The following is a 14,867-nucleotide window of genomic DNA, read 5'->3' on the forward strand; positions in this document are numbered from 1 at the left end:
AGCATTTTGCATCATGTACTCTGAATATAAGTTAAATAAATAGGGTGACAATATATAGCCTTGTCGTACTCTTTTCCCAATTTGGAACCAGTCCTTTGTTCCATGCTCATTTTTAACTGTTGCTTCTTGACCTGCATACAGATTTCTCAGGAGCAGGTAAGGTAGTCAGATATTCCCATCTCTTTAAGAATTTCCCACAGTTTGTTATGATCCACACAGTCAAAGGCTTTGGCATAGTCAATAAAGCAGAAGTAGACATTTTTCTGGAATTCTTTTGCTTTTTCTGTGATCCAGAAGAATTTGGCATTTGATCTCTGGTTTCTCTGCTTTTTCTAAATCCATCTTGAACATTTGGAAGTTCTCAGTTCATGAACTGTTGAAGCCTAGCTTGGGGAATTTTGAGCATTACTTTGCTGCCATGTGAGATGTGTGCAATTGTGTGGTTGTTTGAACATTCTCTTGCATTGCCTTTCTTTGTGATTGGAATGAAAACTGATATTTTCTATTCCTGTGGCCATTGCTGAGTGTTCCAAATTTGTTGGCATATTGAGTGTAGCACTTTCAGAGCATCATCTTTTAGTACTTGAAATAGCTCAACTGGAATTCCATCACCTCCATTAGCTTTGTATGTAGGAATGCTTCCTAAAGGCCACTTGACTTCACATTCCAGGATGTCTGGCTCTAGGTGAGTGATCACCATCTTGGTTATCTGGGTCAATAAGATCTTTTTTGTACAGTTCTTCTGTGTATTCTTGCCACCTCTTGTATCTTCTGCTTCTGATACATCCATAGTGTTTCTGTCCTTCATTGTACCCAGCTTTGCATGAAATGTTCCCTTGGTATCTCTAATTTTCTTGAAGAGATCTCTAGTCTTTCCCATTTATTGTTTTCCTCTATTTGTTTGCACTGATCACTTAGGAAGGCTTTCTTATCTCTCCTTGCTCTTCTTTGAAAGTCTACTTCCAAAGTCTACTCGGATGGATATATTTTTCCTTTTCTTCTTTGCTTTCACTTCTCTTCTTTCCTCAGCTATTTGTAAGGCCTCATCAGGCAACCATTTTGCCTTTTTGCATTTCTTTTTCTTGGGGATGGTTTTGATATCCGCCTCCTGTACAATGTCACAAACTTTCATCCATAGTTCTTCGGCACTCTGTCTATCAGATCTAGTCCCTTGAATCACTTCCACTGTATAATCATTAAGGGTTTTGATTTAGGTCATGCCTGAATGGTCTAGTGGTTTTCTGTACTTTCTTCAATTTACGTTTGAATTTCGAAATAAGGAGTTCATGATATGAGAGCCGTAGTCAGCTCCTGGCCTTGTTTTTGCTGATTGTATAGAGTTTCCCCATCTCCAACTGAAAACAATATAATCAATCTGATTTCGGTATTGACCATTTGATGATGTCCAAGTGTAGAGTCATCTCTTGTATTGTTGGAAGCAGGTGTTTGCTATGACCAGTGTGTTCTCTTGGAAAAACTCTGTTAGCCTCTGGCCTGCTTCATTTTGTACTTCAAGGCCAAACTTGCTGTTTACTCCAGGTAGCTCTTGACTTCCTACTTTTGCATTCCAGTCCCCTATGTTGAAAAGGACATCTTTTTTTGGTGTTAGTTCTAAAAGGTCTTGTAGGTCATCATAGAACTGTTCAATTTCAACTTCTTCAGCATTAGTGGTTGGGGCATCAGCTTGGATTACTGTGATATTGAATGGTTTGCCTTGGGAAGGAATAGCAATCATTCTGTCGTTTTGAGATTGCACCCAAGTACTGCATTTCAGACTATTTTGTTGATGATGATGGCTACTGCATTTTCTACGGGATTCTTACCCATAGTAGTATATGTGATGATCATCAGAATTAAATTTGCCCATTCCCGTCTGTTTCAGTTCACTGATTCCTGAAATTTTTATGTTTACTCTTTCCATTTTCTGTTTGACCACTTCCAATTTGCCTTGATTCATGGACCTAACATTCCAGGTTCCTAAACAGTATTGCTCTTTACAGCATTGGACATTACTTCCATCACCAGACATATCCACAACTGGGCGTTGTTTTTGCTTTGGCTCCATCTCTTCATTTTTTCTGGAGCTATTTTTCCACTCTTCCCTAGAAGCATATTGGGTGCCTACCAACCTTGAAATTTCATCTTTCATTGTCATTTCTTTTTGCCTTTTCATACTGTTTTTAGGGTTCTCAAGGCAAGAATACTGAAATGGTTTGCCATTCCCTTATCCAGTGGACAACATTTTGTTAGAACACTTCGCTATGACCTGTTGGTCTTGGTTGGCCCTACATGGCATTGGTCATAGTTTCATTGAGTCAGACAAGGCTGTGGGACCTGTGATCAGTTTAGTTAGTTTTCTGTGGTTGTGGTTTTCATTCTGTCTTCCCTCTGATGGATAAGAATAAGAGGCTTGTGGAAGCTCCCTGATGGGAGGGACTGGCTGTAGTGAAATCTGGGTCTTGTTCTGTTGGGCAGGGCCATGCTCAGTAAATCTTTAATCCAGTTTCTGTTGGATTGTGGCTATGTTCCCTTCCTGTTGTTTGGCCTGAGGCCAAACTATGGTAGGGGTGATGGCAGTAATTACCTTCAAAAGGACTTCTGCAGGCCACTTTTGACCCATGTCTCTGCTGAAGACTCCTGGACACTCACAGGGAAGTCTGACTTAATCTCTTGTGGGGTCACTGCCCCTTTCTCCTGGGTCCTGGTGCACACTATGTTTTGTTTGTGCTTTCCAAGAATCTGTTTCCCCAGTAGTGTAGAAGTTCTGTAATCAAATCCCACTGGCCTCCATAGTCAAATTCCCTGGGGATTTCTCAGTCCATTAGATAGATCCCTAGGTTGGGAAATCTATTGTGCGTCCTAGAACTTTTGTAACAGTGGGAGAACTTCTTTGGTATAATTGGTCTCCAGTTTGTGGGTCATCTGCTCAGTGGCTCTATGGTGGGGCTAATGGCAACCTCCTCCAAGAGGACCTACATCACACACTGCGCCTCCCAGGTCTGTTGTGGCCAGAGCCCCTGTCTCTGTGGTAGGCCACTGCTGACCCATGCCTCCACAGGACACTAAAAGGCAGGTCTGGCTCAGTCTCTGTGAAGTCTGGGTCCTGGTGCGCACAAGGTTTTGTTTGAGCCCTCTGAGTGTCTCTGGCAGATATGGGGTTTGACTCTAAACGTGATTTCTCCCCTCCTACCACCTTGTTTGGGCTTCTCCTTTGCCCTTGGATGTAGATTATCTTTTTAGTGGGATCCAACATTCTCCTGTTAATGGTTGTTCAGCAGTGAAATGCAGTTTTGAAGTTCTTTCAAAAGATGAGCACATGTCCTTCTACTCTGTCATCTTGGTACACTGGTAGGTGAGGCCAGAATATTGGAGTGGGTAGCCATTCCCTTCTCCAGGGGATCTTCCCAACCCAAGGTTTGAACCCAAGTCTCCCACAGTGCAGGCGAACTCTTTACCAGCTGAGCTACCAGGAAACCCAAGAATTTTGGAGTGCGTAGACTATCCCTTCTCCAGCAGATCTTCCTGATCCAGGAGTCAACGCAGGGTCTCCTGCATTATAGGCAGATTCTTTACCAGCTGAGCTACCAGGGAAGAAGTTTTTCATCATTAGTGCTGAGTAATATAAAATATATAACTTAAGAGAAAAAGATTACAAAATTATAATTATGCCAGTTAAGGCAAATGTCATGTGGTATGCAGAATTCTAAGATGGTCTACAAGTTTCCCACCTACTGAGGTATATATGCTGTATAATCCTCTAAAACAGTATGATGACTTTCACTCCCACAATTAGCTTAAGTACCTAGGCAAAAGACTTCTGCATATGTAATTAACATCCCAAATCATTGACCGTAAAATAGAGCAATTATCCAGGTTTGCTTGACCTAATTTTTAGAGATTTTTAAGTCTGGGTCTAGAGGTCAGTGAAAGATGAATTAAAATTCCAAGAATAAGAAAAATTTGACCTGCCTTTGGTTGATTGAAGTAAAGGTGCCTCATGGCAGAGAATGTGGATAACTTTTAATTGCCAGTTTCCAGTGAGAGCCAGCAAAGGTAATGAGGACTCCAGTTATTTCAACCTCAAGAAACATAATTCTTCTAACAGTGTGAGCTTGTCAGTGATAGAGAGTGAATTTCCAACCCCCTGCCCCCAGAAACTCAAGAGGAGAGCCCAAGAAGTTGATATTGAGTTGGCCAAAAAGTTCCCTTGGTTTTTAAGTAAACATGAAAGATACATTTTTCATTTTCATCAAGAAATGTGTTGAACACATATAAATCATTTTGAGCAAAGAGCTGTTCCAGATGCCTTTCACAGTCTTCCTGGGAAATGAAATTTTTTCCATTAGGATGATTTTTTAAGGATGAAAAGAAACAAGGTTGTGAGGAAGCAGCACGTGGTTTGCAGCCGCCATTTCTTCCACTTTTAGTCTCTAGAACTTTTGTAGAGCTTCCAACAGCTCTATGTTGGGACAGAGCATCTGGAGGTTCACAACCTCTGTGGTTTGTCGGAGCCACTACGAGGAGGGTCCAGGGAAGAATATACCATTTTTCAGTGGAAAACAAGTCGAGGTTACTAGCTATGATGACTTTGTTCTTTGGGTCTGGATTTGGTGCACCTTTCTTTATAGTAAGACACCAACTGCTTAAAAAGTAATCCATGAGACAGATAGGAAGAGGAACATATTAAGAGGTGCAGTCTCTTAAAAGGATCAAACCATTGAACTCAGCATCCTAAATATGTTTGTAAATAAACTTATGGCATTAAAAAAAAAAGGATGAAAATAAATGGAAATCTGAAGGTACAATGTTTGGTGACTATGTAGATGAATCAGAACTTCCCAGTCAAGCTTTAACAGTTTTTGCCTATTCATCAAAGAAGCATGTGTTCTTGCCTTGTCTTGATGGAAGAGTATGTTTTCTGTAGACTAATTCTCGACGCTTTTTACTGAGTGCACCTTTCATTTGATGTAATAGGGAGCAATACTTGTTGGAATTAATTGGTTTGTTTTCCAGAAAGTGGTCATAATAGAGGACTCCCTTCAAATCCTACAATACATACAACATCACCTTCTTCAATGAAGACTGGACTTCAGTGTGGTTGTTGGTGGCTCATTTTTCTTGCCCCATTCCACATTATTGTACAGTGTCCAGTTTTCATCACCTGTCAAAATTTGTTTTAAAAAAAGAATGTTTTTGATACGTTGAAGTAGAGAATTGCATATGGAAATATGGTCAAGAAGGCTTTTTTCCCTTAACTTATGTAGAACTTAAACATCAAAGCAATTAACATAACCAAGCTTGTGCAAATGATTTTCAGTGCTTGATTTGGATATTTTGAGTATGTTGGCTGTCTCCCAATGTAGTAATGTAAGGAGAACTCAACTTTTCATTTCTGGCTTTGAAAAAAAGGGAAAAAAAGTCATGTTCCAAGGAGTGCAGGTAGCTTCCAGAAACTGGAAAAGGCAAGAAGGGAATTTTCTCTTGTAGCCATGAAATAGGAACATCAGCCATGCCAACATTTTCATTTTAGCCCAGTGAGACCCATCTCATTTCTGATCTACTATAAAATGATATTTGTATCATTTTAAGCCATTAAGTTTGTGGTAATTTGTTTACAGTTAAGATGGAAATCTAATGTAAATACCTAACATAGAGTGTATGCACAACTAGTATCTGTTAAATGAATAAATTATTTAATATTTGAATAAATGTAAGTAGTTTGTGATATGTATTTAATATGTGATGAATCCGGGTTCAAGCCTTTCATACCTGTCCCTACAACCCTTGGTTTTCTCACTAAGTTCCTCTTTTCTTATGCAATCATGGTATCCTTCAAATTGTTTCCTCAAACTTTTTTCTCCTTGAGAATAACCAAGAAAAATTTGTAGAAAACCATAGATTATCAAGCACTCATTTTAATAAGCAGATGGCTTATAGTCAATTCACTGTGGTTTATTTTTTTATACATTTTCAAAAATGATTAATATTAGGAATCTTTTGTATTTATAGGTTTTCTCTTTAGCACTGCAAAGTGAAAAAATTCTGATGATGCTGAGATTTATCTCATTGATTTATGGCATTGCATCTATTTCCTGTCTTTCCATAAATATATTTAAATTATTTCATCAGTTCAGTTCAGTTCAGTCGCTCATTCATGTCCAACTCTTTGCAACCCCATGGACCGCAGCACGCCAGGCTTCCGTGTCCGTCACCAGCTCCTGGAGCTTACTCAAACTCATATCCATTGAGTTGGTGATGTCATCCAGCCATCCCATCACCTGTCATCCCTTTATCCTCCTGCCCTCAATCTTTCCCAGCATCAGGGTCTTTTCAAATGAGTCAGCTCTTTGTATCAGGTGGCCAAAGTATTGGAGTTTCAGCTTCAACATCAGTCCTTCCAATGAACATCCTGGACTGATCTCCTTTAGGATGGACTGGTTGGATCTCCTTGCAGTCCAGGGAATTCTCAAGAGTCTTTTCCAACACCACAGTTCAAAAGCATCAATTCTTCAGCACTCAGCTTTCTTTATAGTCCAACTCTCACATCCATACATGACCACTGGAAAAACCATAGCTTTGACTAGACGGACCTTTGTTGGCAAAGTAATGTCTTTGCTTTTTAATATGCTGTCTAGGTTGGTCAAAACTTCCCTTCCAAGGAGTAAGCTTTTTTAATTTCCTGGCTGCCGTCACCATCTGCAGTGATTTTGGAGTCAAAAAAATAAAGCCAGCCACTGTTTCCACTGTTTCCCCGTCTATCTGCCATGAAGTGATGGGACTGGATGCCATGATCTTAGTTTTCTGAATGTTTATCTTTGAGCCAACTTTTTTACTCTCAGAAGATTCCAAAACAGAGAACTTGAGTGACTTATTTGTTGAAGACCTATTCTCCCAATAATTTTCTATTTAAAAAAATGTATATATTTTTAAAATTGACAGCCTTCAATGTGGGACAACATAGCAAAGATTTTAAAGAAAAATGTAAAACTTATACATTTTGGGGGCTTCCCTCATAGCTCAGTCAGTAAAGAATATGCTTACAGTAGGGAAACCTGGGTTTGATTCCTGGGTCAGAAAGATCCCCTGGAGAAGGAAATGGCAACCCACTCCAGTCTTGCCTGGAGAATCCCATGGACAGAGGATCCTGGTAGGCTACAGTCCATGGGGTCTCAAGAGTCGGACACAACTTAGTGACTAAAGAGAAAGAGATGCCTTTTTTTCATTGTTGTCTTATAATAAAACCATGCTCTAGAATTTTATACCCAAACCTAGTGAGATTTTAAAATATATTTTTAAACTAATGAGAGAGTTGACTTAGGCAGGTTGATAAGGAGTCCAAGCTTAAGGCCCCATTAAGTAGTAGGTGAACATTCTTTTCACATTCTTTTGCCTTAGATACATAGGCCTCGTAGGTAGCAGTATTTCTTGTTCAAGGACATGCATTTTTGAAGCTCAGAATGTATGATATGGAAGACGGTCTGGGTCCACTGCCTTGAGCTCTTGGTTAACCCTCTCCTTCTGGCTAATCTCTCATGCTGATGTCATCTCAGAATACATGTTATGGGAAAGGGTCTGGGCAAAAGTTTTGCAACCTTGAGGTATTTTTTCTATTTTCAATAGCTAGCAGAAAAGTATATAATGCCCTGCTTAAAACTAGCAAGGTGGGTAATCTTTCTATCTGCCTTCTGATGTCTATATCAGAAGCTTTTTCTATTACTATCACTTTAATAAAATTTCTAATACAGAAGTTCTGAGTGACTGAGACTCTTTTTTCCTAGAGTTAAATCTTCTTCAGAGACCACAAATCTAGTGGAACACCGTAAGTTTTCATTTATTACTAATAAGTAGTTAAAAAAAAATACTGTCTCTTTTCACCACATAATACTTTTAAGATTTAAATTGTTTTGGAGATTATTTGTTAATACTAATTAACCAAAAAGCAAACAGCAGCAACATAGAATGATTGACAAAATGTAATTAGAAATTTTTACAAAAAGAAAAATTATAAATATTTGGATTTTTAATTTCACTACTGCTTAACATCTGTGAACACCAATTCTAGAAATCTCAAGGCGAGAAATCAAAAAACTTACTGAAGGTCATAACTTTGCCAGACTGAACTGAATTGTTAAAAGCTAATTTATACTGCTGAAATACATTGTTTTCTTTTCTTTCTGTTACCCTGAGGTCTAAGTTCTTTAAAAGAGAGACATATAGTTCATTTCTAGTTCTCTGGCTGATACATAGTCAAATGTTAAATACTTGTGAAATGGTTAGATTTATTTATGAATAGGGGACTCTAATTCCGTTGTTTGTAGTAATTTTTTTTTAGTCATCATTCTCAATAAATTAACTGGATATTTAGACCCTCACTTTTTCATTTAGTCTGTCTCATAAAAGACAAAGATAAGAAAGGAGAAGCATATGTGATAAGACTCCCATAATTTATTCTTAATTATCCCATCTAATTTTAAAGAATCAGACAGGCCCCAGTGACTAAACAACAAACCACAGGACCATAGATATGTGTAGATATAAAGAAATAAGACAGTGTTGTTCTGACTAATACTGGTAGTCAAACTCAGAATTAACACACTGTATGACTCTAAATAAATAAGTATTGCTGCGGTTGTTGTTTAGTTGCCAACTTGTATCCGACTCTTCTGCAATCCCATGGACTGGAGCCCACCAGGTCCTCTGTCCATTGGATTTCCCACGCAAGAAAACGGCAGTGGATTGCAATTTCCTTCTCCAGGGGACCTTCCTGATCCAGAGATTGAACTCGAATCTCCTGCATTGGGAGGCAGATTTTTTACCACTGAGCCATTAGGAAGCCCCAAATAAGAAATGAATGGTCTGCACATAAGCATCATTTATGTCATGGTTTTCTAATACCGTGGAAATGGAACATGGTCTATACTGATGAAGTAGATTATAATCAATAAGGATTGGTGCAACAAGGCAAATATACCAGTAACTGAAATACAAGGAAAGTGTGCTAAAGAATAATGTACATATAGATATGTAAGAGTAAAAGGGAGAAATTGTTAAGTTGGGTAGAATAGAGAAACATTTATTAAAATTAGAATGGGAGAGAGGGAGTTAAGTCTGAAGGATTTGTTGAGTAAGAATGAGTTGAAGATGGAGTTAGGGAGAATAACCTAGTATAATACTACACCTCCAGAAAATGATTTAGTTTTCTGTTTTGATGTGAATTTCATGGCCAGAGATTAGCTCACATTTTCCTCCTTACCACTTAAAATATATTAATACGTCTCTGTATTTCACATGCTTCTTTTTCACATTTTCTTCACTTCTAACTCTAAAAGTGACTTTGTGTGGATCACAACAAACTGTGGAAAATTCTTAAAGAGATGGGAATACCAGACCACCTGATCTGCCTCCTGAGAAATCTGTATGCAGGTTAGGAAGCAACAGTTAGAACTGGACATGGAACAACAGACGGGTTCCAAATCGGGAAAGGAGTACATCAAGGCTTATATTGTCACCCTGCTTATTTAACTTATATGCAGAGTACATCATGAGAAATGCTGGGCTGGATGAAGCACAAGCTGGAATTAAGACTGCTGGGAGAATATCAATAACCTCAGATATGCATTGACACCACCCTTATGGCAGAAAGCAAAGAACTAAGGGGCCTCTTGATGAAAGAGAAAGAGGAGAGTGAAACAGTTTGCTTAAAACTCAACATTCAGAAAACTAAGATCATGGCATCTGGTCCCATCAGTTCATGGCAAATAGATGGGGAAACAGTGGAAACAGTGACTGACTATTTTTCTGGGCTCCCAAAACACTGCAGATGGTGATTTCAGCCATGAAATTAAAAGACGCTTGCTCCTTGGAAGGAAAGTTATGACCAACATAGACAGCATATTAAAATGCAGAGAGCTTTACTTTGCCAATAAAGGTCCGTCTAGTCAAGGCTCTGGTTTTTCCTGTGGTCATGTATGGATGTGAGAGTTGGACTATAAAGAAAGCTGAGCATCATAGAATTGATGCTTTTGAACTGTGGTGTTGGAGAAGACTCTTGAGAGTCCCTTGGACTGAAAGGAGATCCAACCAGTCCATCCTAAAGGAAATCAGTCCTGAAGATTCATTGGAAGGACTGATGTTGAAGCTGAGGCTCCAGTACTTTGGCCACCTGATGCGAAGAGCTGACTCATTTGAAAAGGCCCCGATGCTGGGAAAGATCGAAGGTAGAAGGAGAAGGGAACGACAGAGGATGAGATGGTTGGATGGCATCACTGACTCGGTGGACATGAGTTTGACTAAGCTTCAGGAGTAGGCGATGGGCAGGCATGCTGCAGTCCATGGGGTCACAAAGATTTGGACACGACTGAGCGACTGAACTGAACTGACTGAACTCTAAAATAAACCGTATTTCCTGCTGAGAATAACCTGTCCTACTCTCGGCTTATCTATTTATACTTTTTCTATAATCTTTCTTCCTTTACTTTTCTTATCTTTTTCATCTGTAGTTTTTACTAGTTGTTTGTTTGTTTTTTTTTGTTTTTTTTTTTTTTAATCTTTGGTAGAAACTGAACACCCTGAAATCATTTAATCAGTTTTTCTCTAAGAACTGAATTTTTCCTTCCCAAGTCATCTCAATTCCTCTCTGTGCCTCTCTACCACTGCCTAATGTCAGGCTCTGTTTGGCTCTTATCTGGACTGGTGCAATGGCCTACTGACTGGCATTCTTCCCTTAGATATTTACTCACTTTTATACATAAATTAGTTATCCTGGAACATATCTCCATTTGTGGAGCACAGAATTCCAATAGCTTCCTAATGAATTAATATTTCATTGTACCATTATTTTTTATAATCTATTTACTCTGAGTGTTAGTAATCAGTCTTCAAGGCTTGTAATAAAATATTATGTTCTTTTCAATTCTTATCTTGCTTCAGAGGAAGCAAATATGACTCCTCTTCTAAACTCCTGAAAGTGACTTCTTTGAATCACTGTAATTCCTGTTAGTCCAAACATCCACTAGCAGTTTAAATTTACCTTTTTATTTTGTAATATCTAAAGGGCAAAGATGACAAAATCTATGTATATTCACACTACTAAAATAGCAATATACACATTATAGATCCTCAGTAAACATTAATTAAAGGATTTATTTTGTCTTAACTTTAAATGTCTTTGGGATTCTCATATTTGGTGGAGTTTCTTTACTATATTTTCTATTAAGTGTTGAAAAATCAAAGACAGTGTATGTATTGCTGTCATCAAAAATTTTAAGCTTTTTTGTATGTTTTTCTTTTTTAATCTACAGATTTATTAGATTGAAAAAGAGTTCATGTACCACGGAAATGTTAATGGTGGTAAGGCCTTGTTTAAACTTTGAGAAAAATTTTATTTGAAGTCTTGGATTTTAATAAGTTACTAAAATCTAAAGAAAAAAGCAGAACCAACATAGCAGAAACTGGACATATTTTTTAATTACAGAAATGTTCAAATATATCATCTTATAATGATTAAAGTATTGATCTATTCCTCAATTAAAAAGAACTTCTGCTGAGTGATGAAGAATTGATGCTTTCAAATTGTGGTGCAGGAGAAGACTCTTGTGAGTCCCGTGGACAACAATAAGATCAAAGTAGTCTATCCTAAAGGAAATCAACCCTGAATATTCATTGGAAGGTCTGATGCTGAAGCTCCAGTACTTTGGCCACCTGATGCAAAGAGCCAATTCATTCGAAAAGACCCTGATGCTGGGAAAAACTGAGGGCAGGAGGAAAAGGGGGCGACAGAGGATGAGATGGTTGGATGGCACCAAGGACTCTATGGACATGATTTGAGCACATTCTGGGAGATAGTGAAGGACAGGGAAACCTGGCATGCTGTAGTTCCTGGGGTTGCAAAGAGTCAGATAGGACTTAGCAACTGAACAGCAAATTCTTACATTAATTAAAATGTTGCTATTTCATGAGTCCAACATACAAAGCCCTGGCATGTTCCTCTCATTCACTGAGTATCCAATGATGACAAGCTGTACAGATATTTAATTACTCAAAGTTCTTTTTTTTTTTGCAAAATGTTGGGCAGTCTATTTCAGAGCATTCTAAAAAATATTATCACACATTATTTAAACTAGAAGTTTCTGTCAAAATAAGTGTGGTTGACAGCGTAGATTTCTGCTCGGTTTTAAATAAGTTAGTATTTTTTCTTATTTTAAAATGCTTCTGATTACTAGAATGACCCCATTATGAATTAGCCAGATTGCATTGTTTTACCTATTGAAACTTACAACCCCTCACTCTAATGAATGAAATGTTTATTCTGAATATATATAAATGTATTTGTTACTTTAACCTTAATAGTTAGATTCCTGGTAATATTAGCTGTTCGCTCTTATACATAAAGCCCTTCCTTCTTTGTAACTGCTAACTGATGATTAACTACCTAATGCCTATGCTTCCCATTACGTTGTCTTTTGATTCAGTGTTCCATTTTCATCTATTAAATTAGAGTGTGACAACTTAAAGCTCACAGATCATATCATATAGTTCTTGGATCCTTTGATATTCCTAATAGAGCACTCTGCACATACTAGACTCTGTGGTATAGGTGACAGAGCATGTTATTTCAAGTTTAGAAGTTTGAACTCAAATTCTGGTTTTACATGTTAACTCAATGCATCTGGGAAAAAATTTCACCTTGTTGAATTCCAGTTGCCTCTTCTTTAATACTAGGCTGGTGGGGTAATGTCTCTTGAGATTAAATGAGAACATGTGTACAAAATAATTTTATAAATTTTGTATAGCTTTAATGTATACTGTAGAATTCTTTATTAGGTGGAAGTTTCATTTTAAACAAAAGTATAATAATTTAAAATATTCAGAGGATATTAGTGATCACAAAAAGTTGCTTTCTCAATAAAACTGACTCTGGATTTATTTGATCATATCAGAACACGTGAAATCTAAATAGGTAACAACTCATTAGTTGGTCCAACTTAAAAGAAAAAGAAAAAAGCCCTCTAACACTAATGTCATCAGTAAATCATAGAGGGCCTTTTAATTCTATGAAAATCAGTAACTTTTTTGTATTTCATATACCATGATACTTTCTCCCTGGATGTTATGTTACTGTTGCCTTTCTACATTCCTTGACTCTGCTTAGATGCTTCTCCTCCATAATCCCATAACTATTTCCTATTATAGTGTGTATTATATTCACATTGTTCTATACTTGACTATTTAGTACACGTAAGTAAAAACTATGTGAAAGAAGGAATCATGTCTTTCTTGTTCACCAGTGAATCAGAATGATTGGCTCAATGTTTAGCCCATAGCAGGAACTTAGTAACTATTGTTGAATACATGAATGCGCATTTATAGCCTAACTTAATACAAACATAGGCTTATTTTTAAATGACTGTGTTTCAGAGTTATAAAAAATATCTTTACAATCCAAATTTAAATAGTCTTTTGAACTTATTCTTTAGAGATGTGTCTATTGACATTTACTAAGGCAAATTTGCTAGGATTCCTATTTTAGAATTAAAAAACCCCACACATTTCAAGCTAGCTTAAGAACAGTGGTGTTTTATTGATTTCTTAGCTGACAAGGAAAAGGTTTGAGATGGCTTCAATGATGTGATGATCACAGCTCTGAATCCCTCTGCTGAGTTTCATTCCATGTATTGGCTCAGGTGCTCAGGTAGACTCTCTTCACAAGACTTTTCTAGGACCAAACACTGTTTCTTTCCACTCATACTCCAATTGGAAACTGGACACTCTCTCCCATGGTACGTATGTGATAATTAAATGAAAGTGAAAAATTCTCAGTATGTCCAATTCTTTGTGACCCCATGGACTGTAGCCTGCCAGGATCCTCTGTTCATGGAATTCTCCAGGCCAGAATAGTGGAGTGGGTAACCGTTCCCTTCTTCAGGGGATCTTCCCAACCCAGAGATTGAACCAAGATCTCTCGCAATGCAGGTGGATTCTTTATCCTTGAGCCACCAGGGAAGCCCATATGGGTACTTAGGCAAGAGTTTAACTACCTGTTTGATTATAGTACCTATCATTTGGCCAATTATTACAGTAAAGGTTTGGCTAGGGTAATGTTATTAGACATCCTCTTCTCATTCTACCAGGAGAGTAGACAGTCTCAAAAGTCTAAACAAACTAGGGGAAGAGGGAAGACATGGAAGACAGGTAAAAAGTACTTTCCCATTCTACAGTATTTCATCAGATTTGTCTACATAACAAAGAAATAGAATTGCTTCCACTGAAGTTTTCATGTAAACCATCAAGCTTTGTTAAATAATAGGTGGGGGTTTGCCAGGAGAACATGAAATTGGGAACTTTTCATTTAAGAAGTATACCTAAAAATAATGAAAATATTATGCAAAATATTGAGTGTCTGAAAAAAGTTCATTATTGCCATTTTACTTTTTATCTCTTTTGAAACCTTGTTTAGATATTATCCAACTAAAAATTCTAACAAATAGTAATCTGATTTTGTTTATGTTATAATGTTTGGTAGAAATATAGTAATTTGAGTCACAATGATGGTGCTTAAATATTTACTATCTAATGTCCCACAGAATAAGATATCTTTTATGTCTAAAGATTAAAAGTACAGAAGACAGATGACAATGGCACAGTTAAAACATTTTTTATAGATATGTACTAAGTTAGCCACAATAACTGTTATTAGCTACTTGAAAACAAGAAAATTTATTTTCTCAGGGCAGCATTTAAAATTTAGATAACCTCAATTTTATTTGTGGTGTACCTACCATATATTCTTTGTTTTATTTATAAATAAGATATTTTATACCTTAACTGATGCTCTTAAATTCTGTTAATTATTTAATTTCATCCATCTA

The 14,867-nt window shown here is 37.3% G+C and overlaps 1 protein-coding gene and 1 pseudogene across 5 annotated transcripts in view; both read left to right on the plus strand.

The window, feature by feature from the left end:
• Positions 1-14,867, plus strand: part of CCSER1 (coiled-coil serine rich protein 1) — a 1,404,567-nt gene that overhangs the window by 475,742 nt on the left and 913,958 nt on the right. The gene's annotated exons all lie outside the window — the stretch shown is intronic.
• LOC122422241 lies at positions 4,462-4,734 on the plus strand (annotated as a pseudogene).

The sequence above is a fragment of the Cervus canadensis genome, chromosome 19 (assembly GCF_019320065.1).
Source record: "Cervus canadensis isolate Bull #8, Minnesota chromosome 19, ASM1932006v1, whole genome shotgun sequence".
Taxonomy (NCBI): Eukaryota; Metazoa; Chordata; class Mammalia; order Artiodactyla; family Cervidae; genus Cervus; species Cervus canadensis.